The following is a 15,047-nucleotide window of genomic DNA, read 5'->3' as shown; positions in this document are numbered from 1 at the left end:
ATTTTAAAAATTGAAAATTCTTCAAAGTTTTTGGTAAATTTGGCATTTTTTTTATAAGTAAAGGTGAAATATATTGACTCAAATTTATGACTATCATGAAGTACAAGGTGTCATGAGAAAACAGTCTCAGAATGGCTTGGATAAGTAAAAGCGTTCCAAAGTTATTACCACATAAAGTGACACATGTCAGATTAGTAAATTTTGACGTGGACACTGGGGCATCAATGACCCTTGGTCATAAAAGGGTTAAGGCAGTCCTGGAAAGCTACAGTATGTCACTAAAACCCTTCAGAAAGTGTCCAAAGATATTTTCACATCACTAGTATGGGAAAGAGAGAGCCACGAAAGTTGTTACACAGAGAATCGACAGAGCATTACACACTAAATCCAAAGCTAATGAACTGTCCAGAGGTGTGATCTGTGGGCTTCTTAATTATGTAGACATGGCAGCCATACTGGGGGCTGGCAGGGAAACACTGGACTTACAATAGAAATCTTAGTCACCTATACTAAGATATAGCAGCAACAACCCGTGTGACACAGTCGGCTGCCACTGGATAGCGTCATAGCCAGGGAGAAGGAGACGTCCACTGAGGAAACCAGATGTCTCCTACTCCCTGTAACGATGGTCCGGCTTACCATATAGCGTGCCAAAAACAATGGGGTGCACAGCAGTGCAGGGGTATTTAAAAAAAAAAAGGGTTTGCATCTACAGGGGCCGCACTGGTAAGCATACCAGTTTGTGATACAAAAACCCATAAAAGATCCTCTTTAAATCTAATATTCTTCCTCCTTCTGTTCTTTATGCTGGATCTTTAATTAGAGTGAATGCTTTGATCAGCTGAGTCTGTCAAGCACAAAGCATGTGACCTAGCGAGTCATAGAAGCTGATGGAGTCTGTAACTACATTTTACAAGTGTAATACTCTCTGGCCAATCTTCTTCTTTATATCTGCTTTTAGGGTACTTTCACACTAGCGTTTTTCTTTTCCGGCGCTGAGTTCCGTCCTAGGGGCTCAAATCCGGAAAAGAACTGATCAGTTTTATCCTAATGCATTCTGAATGGAGAGTCAGTCCTTCAGGATGCATCAGGATGTCTTATGTTCAGTCTTTTTGACTGATCAGGCTTTTCAGAAAAACGTAGCATGCAGTATTTTTACCTCCGGCCAAAAAGCCTGAACACTTTGACTGAACGCCTGATCAGGCTTTTTTCCCATTGACTTGCATTAACGCCGGATCCGGCCCCGTGTGTTCAGTCAAAACGGATCCGGCTTTTGCATGTTAAACCCGAAAAATGTGAAAAAAAAGTTAAAGTCCATAAATGGCGGATCCGTTTTTTCCAATGCATTTTTCCATTGTGATCGAAAGCCTGATCAGGATTCAAATGTAATCCGTTTTCACACGTTTTTCCGGATCCGGCGGGCAGTTCCGGTGTCGGAATTGAACGCCGGATTAAAACAACGCTAGTGTGAAAGTAGCCTTATCTAGGTCTTTGAGAACAGAATTCAGTGCTTGTAGGATAGTTATCTTTAGATATGAGCAGGATACCTCTGTGAAATCCAGATCTTGTGCTGTTGAAGCCGCCATGCTGTCCAAGCTGGAGTCTTCTTTCTCCACTGAGGGAGGTGCTGGCGCCATCCTACTAGTTCTAGAGGGATTTCTTTCTTGCAAATTTGACCATGTTTGCTTGGTTCTTACTCGCCTGCTGGGTCCCTCGTTTTATCTTTTCCAATCTTGCTCACTTATAAAGAGGGATCAACACTGAGGAAGCAAGGAGCTGTGGAGTTAGGCAACCATCTCACTCAGTGGTCAGGCTCTGCCCGAAAAAGTTAACTTTTTTTTAGCAGCAACCAGCAGACTTTATTTCTCATACTCCAATTATATCACAGGGGCATAGCCGACACCAGAAGACAGGAGCATTTTAGTGTTTCTCAAAATGCAGCAGAAATATAATTGCAGGGCGAACATATTTCCCTTGCTGCCTATTCAACTGAAAGGCCAACCAGAGGGGGAGGGGACCCACTGTGGTCACAGGATACTCCCTCTGCACCTTCCTCTGCTCACACTCTGTACACTCTGACAGTGGTTCAACCCAATTACTCCATCACTGAACCTTAAAAAGGTTGTCTCATCTCACCGTTACTAGGGTGAGATGAGACACAGCCCCAACCACCAGCCGGCGCTCTGCTGTTTCCAGTCCAGGAAGTGGTCGGTACTATGTCTCATCTCACCTATTAATGGCGAGAGGAGACAACCCCATAAATGGTAAATCAGCTCTTTTATTGACTTACAGCAGATGATGCAGTGTCTGTGTGCCTAAACAGTCTTGATGTTATTGTTAACCCCTTCGCTACCCTAGACCATGAGGCCTGTTACTGTTGATCCCTTTATTGCCCTAGACCATTAGTGATACTATCATTAACCCTTACATTGTAATGGTGCTATCAAAAGTTCAACTGAGTAATAATTCTCCCCAGAGTGTTCTCACTAGTAACAGTGCCTCCTGCAGTGCCCCCAATAGTAATAATGGTCTTTCAGAGCATCCCTATTAGTAGTAGTGCCCTCCACTGTGTGTCCAATAATAATTTCCCCCCATAAGACCCACAGTAGAAATAATTCTCCCCTAAAGTACCTCAGTAATAATATTCCTAGCCTAGTGTTATTTCTCATTTAACTTGCTGCCCTCACAGACACTCATTTGCACCCTAGACAGACATAACATTAGATAACTGAATTGGATCATCACAGCAGACCAGAGTGCAGTGACTGGCAGAGAAGCATATGCAGGAACAATAATCTGCAGACTGGGTCAGCAATAAAAACCACCGTTGGGGAGAATCATTTTTGTACTGATCCCCTAGGGGACAAAGGGGTAAAACTTAACATTTAATAGATAATATTATAAAATATAAAGTGCCGCGAAAGGTAAACCCTCAAAAACAAACAAACATGAGACAGCCCAAGTAGGCTTGGACAAACAGACTGTAATGCAAGGCACCAACAAACAGACCAGTGATGAAAGCAAAAAGGTGTTTATTCACCAGAAACATAAACGTCCAGGACACTTGCTGGTAACAAGGAATAATAACAAAAAACCAGGCAAGGAGATTCCAGGAATAGTCCCAACCAGTGCTGAATGATGCTGTGCACTTGGCAGTCGAGTCACTCCAGATCTTGGGTCCGCTGTAAGGACAAAGTTCCTGGCAGTCTTCAGTCACTAGGAGTTGTGACCTATACCTGGTTGAGGGAAAATAACAGTGGGCACTGATCACCCTGAGAGACCTCCTTTTAAATGCCTGCTGACCAATCCCAGGGTGCCAAGTGTCCACTACCATAGGTGAACAAATTGCCCTGCACCTGAGTACAAGGCCTAAGGCAATCACAAGTTGATTAACCCATGGCTGGCTCCCTAATCCACTTTGCTCTTGTGAGTCAGTATAATATGCGCCACTGGTCGACGAAGTGCATAAGAAGCGCGTACTCGCGACCGTGTATCTCTTTGCGAACCTGCCCTCGTGCGTACGCACGGACGCATGATTGACTCAGCGCGAGTATGCGAGCGCGTGGACCCAGATGCGGAAACGGAAGTCGCAGGAGACACCGGAGACAACCCTGGCCGCGGCGTCTTGTCACTCGCCTGGCCACTCTGTCCCCGGGACTCCGACGGTCCTCCCCTCCGATGTCCACGCGAACGCATCTCCGCACTGGCTCGCAAAGGGGTCAGCGCTGGTGCATCAGAGACACGCATAACCTGTCCCGCAACTCCACGAGGACCCCTCTTGGTTCCCCTGGAGTGCAAAGCAGGTGAGGATCTTACATTACCCCCCCCTCGAGGAGGCGGCTCTGAAGACTCCAAGCAAGCTTTCCCCGGATTATCCCGGTGAAAGGCTGCCACCAACTCATCCGCATGCACCTGGCGAGTAGGTATCCAACATCTCTCCTCCGGACCAAAACCCTTCCAGTCCTCCAAGTATTGAAGAGACCTTTGGACAAAACGAGAGTCCAAAATTCTGTTCACTTCGAACTCCGGTACCCCTTGGACCTCCAGCGGGGATGGGGTCTGAATGAAGGGAGCGGAGTCGGCTGCCGATTTGAGAAGTGAAACATGAAAGGTGTTCACTCCTCGGATCGACGGTGGAAGAGCAACCTTGTACGTAACTCGGTTGATCTTTTGTGTCACTGGGTATGGGCCAATGAATCGAGGACCCAACTTGGAAGATGGCTGACGCAGCGGAATGTTCCGGGTGGAGACCCACACCTGATCTCCCACCTTAAACTTTTGCTCTACGGTGCGATGACGATCAGCAAATTTCTTCTGTTGCGCCACCGCACTGCGGAGATTCCGCTGGGCCGACGACCAAATGGGACGCCTATCCTTGAACCACTGATCCACCACCGGTGAGTCAGTGGAGGGTCCGGCCAAAGAAGAGAGTCTTGGATCCCTGCCCCCCACGCACCTGAACGGAGACATCTTAGTGGAAGCATGCTCAGAGTTATTATAAGCCACCTCCGCAAAGGGTAGATACGCTGCCCATTCCTCCTGGCAGTCTGACACGAAGCACCGGAGATATTGCTCCAGGGTCTGGTTAGTCCTTTCCGTCTGACCGTTGGTCTCTGGGTGAAAACCAGAAGAAAAAGACAAATTAATACCCAATCGGGAGCAGAAAGAACGCCAGAAGCGGGAGATGAATTGCACTCCTCTGTCTGAAACAATGTCATCCGGCGCTCCGTGTAATCGAAAGACATGATTCAAGAACAGATCTGCCAATTCTCTGGCCGAGGGCAATCCAGGGAGTGGGATAAAATGGGCCATTTTACTAAAACGGTCCACCACTACCCAGATTACCGTACTTCCAGAGGACCTTGGCAAATCTGTGATGAAATCCATGGAAATGTGAGTCCATGGAGCCTGGGGAATAGGCAGTGGGAGTAAAGTCCCAGAAGGGGCAGACCGAGACGGTTTACATCTGGCGCAAACAGTACATGCCTGGATATAGGCCTTAACATCCACGGACATGTTGGGCCACCACACGTGACGTTTAACAAGGGCAAGTGTTTTTTTAACACCCAAATGCCCGGCAGACTTTGAGTCATGAAGCTGTCGGATGACCTCCAATCGAAGGTTAATGGGTACGAACCATCGACCCTCGGGTTTGTCAGGTGGACTCTCTGCCTGTGAGGGCTCAAGAAGAGAGGACAAGTCCTCCATTACTTCTGCGGCCCCCAGGGCAGCAAGAAAACATTTAGTTGGGAGAATGGTTTCTGGCTCAGAGTCCAGGATGGAAGCAGCCTCAGGGAAGCAGCGGGACAGGGCATCTGCCTTCACGTTTTTGGAACCTGGTTTATAAGTGAGGCGGAAATTGAAGCGGGTGAAAAACAATGCCCACCTGGCTTGTCGGGAGTTGAGTCTTTTGGCACTCTCTAGATACTCCAAATTTTTGTGGTCAGTGTAAACCGTGATGGGATGTTCTGCACCCTCTAGCCAATGTCTCCACTCTTGAAAAGCCAATCTTACTCCCAGAAGCTCTCTATTGCCGATATCATAATTACACTCGGCTGGAGAGAGCTTCCGAGAGAAGAAGGCACAGGGATGTAACCTCTCGGGGTCCCCAGAATACTGTGAGAGAACTGCCCCTACACCGACCTCTGAGGCATCGACCTCGAGAACAAAAGGTCTGGAGGTGTCTGGATGAGTAAGAATTGGTGCCGTGCAAAAGGCCTGTTTCAGCGTCTCAAAGGCTCTGACTGCCTCTCTCGTCCACTTAGAAGGATTAGCTCCCTTCTTAGTGAGGTTGGTGAGAGGTACTACTATCGCAGAAAAATTCTTAATAAACTTGCGGTAGAAGTTGGCAAAGCCTAAGAAACGCTGCAACCCCTTAAGATCCTTAGGTTGAGGCCAATCCAAGACAGCAGAAAGTTTGGATGGGTCCATAGCCAATCCCTTTTCTGAGATAATGTACCCCAGGAAAGGCAACTCCTTCACCTCAAACAGACACTTCTCAAGTTTGGCATAGAGGCGGTTCTCCCTCAGCTTCTGGAAAACCTGACACACGTGTCTCCGATGAGAGACCAGATCCGAGGAGTAGATTAGTATGTCATCTAGATAGACAACAACACATCTATCCAAGAAATCTCTGAGAACATCGTTGATGAACTCCTGGAAGACCGCGGGAGCATTACAGAGACCTAAAGGCATCACGAGATACTCGTAATGCCCGTCTCTGGTATTAAATGCGGTCTTCCATTCGTCACCCTCTCTAATGCGAACTAAATTATAAGCACCCCTTAAATCGAGTTTGGTGAAGACTCGGGCCCCTGCCACCTGAGAAAACAGATCATCAATCAGAGGCAGTGGATACCGATTCTTCACCGTAATCCGATTAAGGGCACGATAATCGATGCAAGGTCTCAAGCCTCCATCCTTCTTCTCCACAAAGAAGAATCCAGCTCCAGCAGGGGAAGTGGATGGACGAATGAAATTCTTCTCAAGGTTCTCTTTAATATACTCCCGCTGAGCCTGAACCTCAGGCCCAGTGAGATTATAAAGATGCCCTCGTGGTGGCATGGTGCCTGGCAACAGGTCTATAGGACAATCATATGACCTGTGGGGAGGTAATACATCAGCCCCCTGAGGACTGAACACATCTCGGAAATTATGATACTGCTGTGGTAAAGTACTTAATACTTCCATGGAGGCTAGTGACAGGTCGGGACGAATGCACTTAGTAAGGCATTCCGTACTCCACTGACAGATAAGACCCGAGCGCCAGTCCACTACTGGATTATGGAGCCTTAACCAAGGGAGACCCAAAATCACGGGAGTGGATGGCATGTCAAGGACAAAAAGGCTTAAGGTCTCCCGATGATCAGCCCCCACCGTTACCTGTATTCCCGGAGTCATCCACACTGCACGACCATCTTGAAGAGGGGAACCATCAATCGCGGTCACTGACATGGTGGTTTTCGGCTGGATCAACGGGATGCCAAGTCGACGAACCAAGGTTGAGTCCACAAAATTCCCAGCGGCCCCAGAATCGATTAGTGCTGACAACTCATGGACCTTGTCTTGCCACCGTAAGGATATGGATACCATCACCCGGCTTGGAGGAGGGATAATAGCACCTAGGGGGTTCTCCTCTATGCCCCCTAGGTTCATTCGTTTCCCGCCGGCAGGAGGGGACAGGTTTTAACGAGGTGTCCAGACTTCCCGCAAAATAGGCACAGGCCTTTCTGTTGGCGACGAGCTCGTTCTGCCTGTGTGAGATGGGAGGATCCAACCTCCATTGGCTCTTCGGCCGATTTTAGAGGCCCTGGATGTGGTCGAGAGGATGAAAACCGAGACGACCGTTCCACTCGCCTCTCACGGATTCGCCTGTCGGCATCGATTGCCTGAGAGATAGCCATTTCCAACGAGAAGGGGGTAGGCAAGGCCAAAAGAAGATCCCGGACCGCATCCGAAAGTCCCAAACGGAAGCGATGGCGTAGGGCTGCGTCGCCCCAGGTGGTGAAAGCTGCCCATCGCCTGAATTCTGCAGCGTATTCTTCAGCTGGGCGGCGGCCTTGTTGAATATGCTCAAGATTGGTCTCTGCGGTGCGAGTACGATCCGGGTCATCGTAAATCACAGCCATAGCCTCGAAGAAGGCATCCACTGACGAAAAAGCTGTATGGTCTTGAGGCAAGTTAAATGCCCAACGTTGGGGGTCTCCACGTAGCAGTGACATTACAATCCCAATTCTCTGCCTGAGAGTGCCAGAAGCCATCGGTCGTAACTGGAAATAAAGGAGACAGGAGTCCCTGAAGTTTAAGAACTCCTGTCGCTCTCCTGTGAAGGGGTCAGGCAGAGGGATCTTAGGTTCTGTTTGATGCCTTGCGATAGTGACGGGTAGTGCTGAGGCTCCCTGGATAAGCTGCTGAACCTCCTCCATCACAGTTGTCAGTTGCTCTTGGATTTGCGCTGCAGCGGCTGCTGGTATATTTGGGCGTCGTTGGAACAGCAGGTTAACGGCTCCCGTTAATTCATTCAGCTGCTGCTGGATCTTGTCCATGGCAACTGTTAGTTGGGCCCACTGTTCTGTAATGCAAGGCACCAACAAACAGACCAGTGATGAAAGCAAAAAGGTGTTTATTCACCAGAAACATAAACGTCCAGGACACTTGCTGGTAACAAGGAATAATAACAAAAAACCAGGCAAGGAGATTCCAGGAATAGTCCCAACCAGTGCTGAATGATGCTGTGCACTTGGCAGTCGAGTCACTCCAGATCTTGGGTCCGCTGTAAGGACAAAGTTCCTGGCAGTCTTCAGTCACTAGGAGTTGTGACCTATACCTGGTTGAGGGAAAATAACAGTGGGCACTGATCACCCTGAGAGACCTCCTTTTAAATGCCTGCTGACCAATCCCAGGGTGCCAAGTGTCCACTACCATAGGTGAACAAATTGCCCTGCACCTGAGTACAAGGCCTAAGGCAATCACAAGTTGATTAGCCCATGGCTGGCTCCCTAATCCACTTTGCTCTTGTGAGTCAGTATAATATGCGCCACTGGTCGACGAAGTGCATAAGAAGCGCGTACTCGCGACCGTGTATCCCTTTGCGAACCTGCCCTCGTGCGTACGCACGGACGCATGATTGACTCAGCGCGAGTATGCGAGCGCGTGGACCCAGATGCGGAAACGGAAGTCGCAGGAGACACCGGAGACAACCCTGGCCGCGGCGTCTTGTCACTCGCCTGGCCACTCTGTCCCCGGGACTCTGACGGTCCTCCCCTCCGATGTCCACGCGAACGCATCTCCGCACTGGCTCGCAAAGGGGTCAGCGCTGGTGCATCAGAGACACGCATAACCTGTCCCGCAACTCCACGAGGACCCCTCTTGGTTCCCCTGGAGTGCAAAGCAGGTGAGGATCTTACACAGACACTGTTTACCGCATGGAAGCCTGCTTCATCAAAAGTGATTCCACCACCCATTTCTACAGCCGCTGATGGATGAGAACGTTTCATTCACATACTTATGCTACTGTTACCTTTCAGTGTCTATTTGTCCAAGCCCACTCGGGCTGTCTCATGTTTGTTTTTGAGGGTTTACCTTTCGTGGCGCTTTATATTTTATAATATTATCTATTAAATGTTAAGTTTTACCCCTTTGTCCCCTAGGGGATCAGTACATATTGCCATTATATTTTGGGAGTAATTAGTCAGAGAATTGTAGAGAATAATTTTTTAAGTCATTTACTGCCTCACTTTGCGGTTTATACTACTTCCTGGATGAAGTGTTCACTGCTGGAGGCTGCTGCTGTTTGCTCAGATAAGTCTTTTCCTTTATTGTGTTTCCTTGCTGGCTTGATTCTAGGTGACCCTGACTCCATCCGTATTCAGTGCAGGGAGCTGGTAGTCGTGTCCCCTCACTATTATAGGGTTTTCAGGTGTCACAAAGTCTTAGGTACGTGGGCATGCAATCGTCTACCATTGAGACCCTTGCATGTGCATAGCAGTCAGGGAGAGCTCTCGGGGTTTTAAAGGGCTCACCTATATGCTCCTTAGTTTGGGATCAAACCAGTTGGTCGTTTATTTATAAGTTCCAGCTATCTGCAACTTCACCCGTGACACTTTCCATAATTTGTGCCAAATTTATTAATGTTTAAACAGAACACTTGTCTAGAGATGTCACTTCTGGGGTCATTTATTAAGACCGGCATTTTGGACGCCAGTCTTAATAAAGTCCTATAGCTGGCGGTGGATCGCCGAAGTTATGAAGAAGCGCCGGCCTCTTCATAACTTTGACGGATCCTCCACCCCTTCTAAATGTAAGACAGCTTCCTGATGAAATGCTGAAGCAATACTGATGACAACGCGCTGATGGAATATTGTCTGGAATCCTTGCATAATCCACAGCCAGAATAGATGGATTTCAAGACTCTCATGTGAAAGCGGCCTTTTTGCGAGTTGACAAAAAAAGTTACAAACTGTTGTGCAAAAATAATATGCAACATTATGTTTTGGATATTTTAAGGCAATAATCAAGTGAAATGAGAGATAAATTCTTCCCAGTGAGAACTGTAGACTACAGGTACAGGGTACCACTGCACGATGCAGATATACTGTGGATTTTCCAATGCAGGATTGCTCGAAAAGGTAAAGAATTTGTGATTACAGTTTAATAATTTATTTTCTTTTGAAATTCAAATAGTTAAAAAAATCACCTGATCAAGTTGACAAGAATCAAGCAAAGGTTAATGTTCAAAAGTAAGGCACAAGCAAGAATAAAAGTCCCACAGGAGTACAGCTGTGAAAGAATATGCATAACATTGCATAAAGCGGTTTCTGGTTACCTTAGTTAAACCCAAAAGAAAATGCATGATCTTCTAGTAACTGAAGCGTAAAGAATCAGAGTGTCTGCAGCTCTTGTAAATTACTTTCCAAACACTGTCTGATTGTACTGTTTGCATATTTTACTTTTCTGGCAAAACATATCTTTTTTAGTTTTTATATTTAGAGGGGTTGTCCGGGTTCAGAGCTGAACCCAGACATACCCATATTTTCACCCAGACAGCCCCCCTGATGTTAGCATCAGAGCATCTCATGCTCTGATGCGCTCCCTTGCCCTGAGCTAGATCGCGCAGGGCACGGGCTCTTTTGTTTAGAATAACACACTACCGGGTGGAAGCTTCCGATGACGCCACCGGCTCTGATGGGCGTGCTTTAGCGCTGCACTGGCCGTTTTACTGGCTAGGGCAGCGCTAAAGCCCGCCTATCAGTGCCGTGATGTCACCGGGCTTCCTGGCAGCCCCATGGAGAGCCCGGTTCATCACCGGAACTTCTGGAAATGCCTTTGACCTGCACGATTTAGCGCAGGGTAAAGGAGAGGATCGGAACATGAATTGCTCCGATGCTCGTCAGGGGGGCTGCCTGGGTGAAAATGGAGGTATGTCCTGGTTCAGCTCTGAACCCGGACAACCCCTTTAAGTTGTGAACTTGACTGTTCTTACCCACAAAGTAGGTAACTAACTATGACTGCTTTCACAATAGCGTAAATTTTTTCCAGTATTGATATCCGTCATAGGTATTCAATACTGGAAAAAATGCTTCTGTTTTGTCCCCATTCATTGTAAAAAAAGATTCAGTAAAATTGTGATCTGCTGCCGGCAAACAATAATTCAGTATATGGAAAAGCGAAAGTATACCAATTGCTCCTCCCAATACTAAGGAGGAGACCACTGCATGTAATAGCTGCGGTCTCCTCCTCTAGTGAGCAGACATTTGCTGGGAAGGAACACTTCCTTCCAGACAATTGCCTGTTAAATAGGGCTGTCTAATACACCTTTAGGATGAGGGTTACACGGCGACAGCATGTCACAGGGACAAAATATATATATATAGAACTTGCTTTTGTGTGACTATTACGCTAAGCCAAATCGGAGGCAAGTTGCAGGTGATTCTCGTGTCACGCGCAACTTAAAGGGAACCTGTCACCAGTTTTATGGTGTCCTAACTAAGGGCAACATAAATAAGTGACTGATTCTCTTAGCAAAATGCTGGGTCACTTTCTTTAATTGACCCAGTCAATCTGCCAACATATTGTATTGAAAAGCTCCAGCTGATAATGATGAGTCATGAATATTCATGAGCTCCTGACTCTCCCCGCCCACCTGCTGCTGAATGACAGTTATTTTCCATATGAATCAGCAGCAGGTGGGCAGGGGAGTGGCTATAGCTCTGAATTAAATATACGCTGGACTCAATGACATCACGCTGGACTCAAATCAGCTCATTAGCATGCGGCATCTTTGTGTGTATATTATGAGGTAACCATCTGTCACACCAGTAAGTGAATACATCTAAGGTACTTTTTAGTAGTTAATGATTGTATATAATTAGTTAGATTATAATCAAATATCCACATGACAGGATCCCTTTAAAGTCAATAGGGTAAAAGTCGGGTCTGGGTCTGTCATGTTGCAGTTGCTGCATATCGCGTGTTGTACTGTGACACCATTAACAATCATTAGATCCAATGTCGAGTAACACATGTCACCATGTAGCCCCAGCCAGTGTGTATACAAAGATAACACCTCTCCTGTGAAAAATGCAATCAAAATTAGTAGGGATTTAGGCCTCATGCACATGACCGTATGTTCGGTCCACATCTGATCTGCATGTTTTGCAGATTGGATCGGGCTCATTCATTTTAATGGGGCCACAAAAGATGTGGACAGCACACCATAAGTTGTCCGTATTCGTATGTCCATTCCGCGGCCCCACAAAAAAGAGAACATGTCCTATCCTTGTCCATTTTGTGGACAAAGGACATTTCTAGAGGAGTTAGAAAAAAATGGTGGTACGCATAAAGCTGGTAAACGCAATTTACAGAATCCAAAATGGATACCGTTGTGTGCATGAGGTCTTAAATGTATAAATTACACCTTTTACCATGGATGTACACAGATTTCACAGGGCACCATAGCAAAACTCACTATGGGTTCCCAATATACACGTGCATCAATCACTCCCAGGAAATGCAGAACTCAAGCTACAATGCCCAAGTTCTCTGATGAATTTACTTTTTTCTTTAAGTGGAAGAAATTTTAATAAAAAAAATTCTAATAAACATTGCCCTCCAACTCACTCTCTTTCTATGATGGATATAGTGCTATGACGTTCATTCTGGGCACCAGATTTCTCAATATATTTACACCAGACAATTAGCATAAATACTGTACACTGATAAATCTGCTTCTCTTCTATTACAAAGCTATTTGCCTGTGGCCACCACTAGGTGAAGCTCAGTGCATGGGAATTTATATACTTAGCATTGATCTCCTTGCACTGAGCTCCGCCTAGTGGCCACTACAAAAAAAAATTGTTTCCTTGCCCGGAAGATAGGATAGAGTTCAGTGTCTGGCCCCCCTCCCCTCGTAACAGTCAAATGGGCTGCCTACATTAAATGTATACCAGTGCGTTTTACTGAATCTTTTCTCACAAAACTATGTATCAATCTGCTCAGCTTCCCTTGCTCTATAAATGCTGCCTCCAGATTACATTGCATTTCGTGGTGACAGGTCTCCTTTAAATGTGCACCACAGGTCAGTTTAGTTGATGAGATTTGCAAAAATGTCAGAAACTTTCCTGGTACTATAACTCACTACAGATTTTCAGCACAAAGTTCTGCAGCAAAAAATCTGCAGCATATCAGCCGTGTGTGAAAGGGATCTTCCAACAAATGACTGATGGTAGACTCATGATGATGTTTCAATGGTATATCAGTCAGGCATACATGTTGCCGCTCCATTCAAAGTCTGTGGGACTAATCAGGAAAGCTGATTACAGTGCTCGGCTGTTTCAGTTCTGGAGACAATGAGTGGGCTTAGAACTCTAATTCTAGTGATCAATGTGGCTCCCAGTGGTGGCACTGTCATGGCGCAGTGTGGGTGGTAAAACTCCACACCGAACACAAGAGGAAAGGGAAAAGGTACTAGGCCTGAAAACTAGGGAAAGGTCACCACCTAGTGAATCCTTAAAGCGAGCCCTGACTACTATCAGTATGAACAGACCTCGATGGTAGGAATGTTCATACGCAGGAACCTAGAGCCATATCTGACCTTAAAGGGCCCTGGAAATAGTGTCAGGACAAAAGATAACCTGTTCCTTTACAGCTAAAGGAACAGGAGACTCCCTCAGGCCTAATAACAAAGGACAGGGGAATACAACAAACAATAAAGAGGGAAAATAACTCAAAGGAGAACCAAACACCAGCACTTCTACAACCAGAAAGGAGCTATCAACTGCCTAGCATGATGGGTGAGACCAGACTAAATAGAGGAGTATGAATGACCACTTAAGCTACACCTGGGACAAGAGGTGTGGTCATAACCAGCAACAACACAGAAACAAGTGAAACCAAAGAGGCTGTCAGATCACATTACGTGCAGCCAGTCTCTTAGATCTTCTTACCCTTGTCACAGGAGAGACCATGACTGTAACCCCCCCCCCCCCCCTTCTACGGATGGCCTCCGGACATCCAGGACCGACTATATCCGGATGAGCTCTGTGAAAGGCTTTCACCAGACGACTAGCATTAATGTAGCCCGCTGGAACCCACATCCTCTCATCTGGTCCATAACCCTTCCAGTGAATGAGATACTTGAGGGATCTACGGAGAATTGAGGAGTCCACTATCCTGGCGATCTGAAATTCCATATTACTGTCCACCATGACAGGAGAGAGAGGCAAGGAGGACGGTTCAACAGGTTCAACATATCTCTTCAACAACGACTTATGGAACACATTATGAATCTTCAAAGCCTGAAGAAGTTCAAGACGAAAGGCTACCGGGTTAATAATGGCAGTGATCTTATATGGACCAATAAACCTTGGACCCAACTTCCAAGAAGGTACTTTCAACGTAATGTTTATTGTGGACAGCCACTCAGAATCACCCACTCTTAGGTCTGGACCATTCATACGTCTCTTGTCAGCCATACGTTTATACTTGTTGCCCATTTTTTTTTCTGATTATTTTGACTTTTCCACCAAATAGATGACAAAGAAGTTGAAAATCGTTCCTCTTCAGGCATACCAAAAGTCTCCGTACCAGAAAATGTGCCAAATTGCGGGTGTAACCCATATGCCCCCAAAAACGGCGACTTATCAGTGGACTCCTGTCCACGGATATTTATGGCAAACTCGGCTAAAGACAAAAATGAAGACCACTCCTCCTGGTTCTCCGAGACAAAACATCTCAAATAAGTCTCCAGATTCTGATTAGTGCGTTCAGTCTGTCTGTTCGGCTAAGGATCAAAGGCCGAAGAGAAGGACAATTGTACCCGCAGACGAGTACAGAACGCCTGCATCTCCCTGGGCCTCCAATACCTCTGCCTCAAGGTCGGGATATAGGGCGGATATAACTACCCCTTCAGACAATATCGGACCAGAATCTTTCAAATCACCCCTCCCCCAGGAAAGCTACGCGACAAAGCATCAGCCTTGATGTTCTTAACCGCAGGGCAATAGGTGATAATGAAATTAAATCTGGTAAAAAACAACGACCATCTGACC

Source organism: Bufo gargarizans, chromosome 3 (genome assembly GCF_014858855.1).
Source record: "Bufo gargarizans isolate SCDJY-AF-19 chromosome 3, ASM1485885v1, whole genome shotgun sequence".
Lineage (NCBI taxonomy): Eukaryota > Metazoa > Chordata > Amphibia > Anura > Bufonidae > Bufo > Bufo gargarizans.
This window is presented reverse-complemented; position numbering follows the sequence as displayed.